A 2,973-nucleotide genomic window follows, 5' to 3' on the forward strand; every position below is an offset into this window, starting at 1 on the left:
TTCTGCTTCACAGTGGTTGTACTTCCTTTAGTAGTTTGTAATGCCTTTAACATTTTTATTCACATATTTCATTTTTTCATGCTACACTGAAGTATTTAATCATGTTTTAATAACACCAATTTTCCATGCTGCTTGGATGCAGACCTTCCCCTGTCGGCTGGTTTTGACGAAGACAAATCATTTTCACACTCATAAGATTTGATTTAACATCCCCAAGTGATAAAAGCCTACGACCAAGGAACTCTGAAACTTTGCCTTTGACGGTTACGTGCACCACCAGGCGGGCGCCTTCTTCAACTTCTTCAGAAGTTGAACGTTTCTAGTTAGGCGCCCGCCTATGCATTGAAAATGCATGGCGGAGGCCTTATGCTATGCACCTAATAAGGGTTTCTTTATTATTATTATTATTAGGCGCCCGCCTATGCATTGAAAATGCACGGCGGAGGCCTTATGTTATGCACCTAATAAGGGTTTCTTTATTATTATTATTATTAGGCGCCCGCCTATGCATTGAAAATGCATGGCGGAGGCCTTATGTTATGCACCTAATAAGGGTTTCTTTATTAGGCGCCCGCCTATGCATTGAAAATGCATGGCGGAGGCCTTATGTTATGCACCTAATAAGGGTTTCTTTATTATTATTATTATTATTATTATTATTATAGTACCGTTAATACAGCCCAAACCGGAGGCCTTATGTTATGCACCTAATAAGGGTTTCTTTATTATTATTATTATTATTATTATTATTATAGTACCGTTAATACAGCCCAAACCGTAGGCTGTACCCCCACAAACTATATATCAAAACGTGCGTCTCGACGCCGCGATCAGGGCTTTTTGTACTTGACGCCGTTTTGACTTACAGTTGGAACAGAATTCGCAAAAAACACTTCTTAACACAATTGACCTCTCAATAATGCTCGGCTGAGCAAGACACTCGTGTTTTGGTCGAGTGGGTTAGGTGTCGGGCTGCAAAGCAGAAGATCGTAGGTTCGACTCCAAGCTGTGCCAATTTCAGAGAATTACATTTTCACCCAATATTTCATTTCCCTTTGGCTTTAAAAAACGATTTTTTCATTTAAATCATTAGCCAGATTAATTTATTCAGCATATATCTTAAATATACCAAATACAATATTTCATTTCCCTTTGGCTTTAAAAAACGATTTTTTCATTTAAATCAATAGCCAGATCAATTTATCCAGCATATATCTTAAATATACCAAATACAATATTTCATTTCCCTTTGGCTTTAAAAAACGATTTTTTTAATTTAAATCAATAGCCAGATTAATTTATTCAGCATATATCTTAAATATACCAAATACTACAATAAAACAATCAAATTCATCACAATCTCTTTAATCTTACATATGAAAAGTTATCCCTCGAGCCCTGACGTCAATAGTCCGTCGATTTAAACAAAAATACGCCGCACAGTGCTGGGGTATCGTTAGTGTGTTCAGCTTGAATCAGCAGGTTAGACGATTTTTTCATTTAAATCATTAGCCAGATTAATTTATCCACCATATATCTTAAATATACCAAATACAATATTTCATTTCCCTTTGGCTTTAAAAAACGATTTTTTCATTTAAATCAATAGCCAGATTAATTTATCCAGCATATATCTTAAATATACCAAATACTACAATAAAACAATCAAATTCATCACAATCTCTTTAATTTTACATATGAAAAGTTATCCCTCGAGCCCTGACGTCAATAGTCCGTCGATTTAAACAAAAATACGCCGCACAGTGCCGGGGTATCGTTAGTGTGTTCAGCTTGAATCAGCAGGTTAGGGTAGCAGGTCGACCGCCCCAAGATGGCGGCCGTAACAAGCAGTACTCTTTGAGTTCCGGGTCAGAGGTGAACTCCTCCATCTTGTGGCTTGCTGTGCTGTGCTGCCGTTTTTCCTAAATTACTGAAGGATATTGTTGAATCAAGTCCAATTTAGGGTGTTCCATTGGGTGTTTTCCTTGCAACTACGTGACGGTGAATAGACGGAATGGTTAGTGCTTCGTTTGTGCAGGTATATTTTCAGATTAAAGTCCCACTGATGCCGTTTTAGTGACTGAGTGCTGCATATTTGCCACCTTTAAGATGGCGGACGCTCTGACGCATCGCAGCATAGGCAGAATACGCCCATGTAGCCTCTCTCTGATTGGCTGACACGGAATTAAAACCGGATCTACGCCATCATTCTGCGTCTTTAAAAGCATCAACCATGTTGCAAACCGCCATAATACACCAGAAGAAGAAGAAGAACATTCTGCGTCTTTGGATTTAAGCCGCTTAGGTAAGTTCTTACGTCAGTGGTGTTCTCTATGAAATCTGTTGTTTCACTTGTTTTTATAGAAGTACGATATAACTAAAACCGCGTAGATAGAGAACGCACGTAGCAACCAGCTGTTACACGCGCTACAGAACCAGCGAAATGACCGACTTTGCAGCCATTAAACTTTCCCAAGTCGATGTCCCAGGCGCACGTTTTACAGTCGCACAGTCGAAGAACACACCAACCTTCAGCTCAAACGATGGTTTGAGTGTCGAGGGCTTAAAAATACCTGCCGAGTTGATCGAACGGTAAGCTTTATTTTTTTTGTTTTTTTTCCTGCGCGGTAGCAGGCTAACATGGTAGCGCCTGCTACCATGAAAGCCTATATGCTATCATGGTAGCAGGCGCTTCATTTTTAACATGTCGGCCTCCAATCGTGCCTATCCGTGGCTAAAATACATGCTAGGCCTATTTTAGGCCTTTTATAGAGGGAACATGTAAAAGTAAAACTCACTGAGCTATATAATACACTGGAGTGCTGATTTTGCCGAAAAACTGAAGTCACTGGCCGCCATCTTGCTACTCCCTACTCTCACAGAATCCCATAGGATTTGGTTGCAACAACAAGCAGTTTTCTGGCTGAGTGAAAACTCAGGTAATTCTACAGTCAGTGGATGTACTAACACTAT

Source organism: Fundulus heteroclitus, unplaced genomic scaffold, assembly GCF_011125445.2.
Source record: "Fundulus heteroclitus isolate FHET01 unplaced genomic scaffold, MU-UCD_Fhet_4.1 scaffold_59, whole genome shotgun sequence".
NCBI lineage: Eukaryota > Metazoa > Chordata > Actinopteri > Cyprinodontiformes > Fundulidae > Fundulus > Fundulus heteroclitus.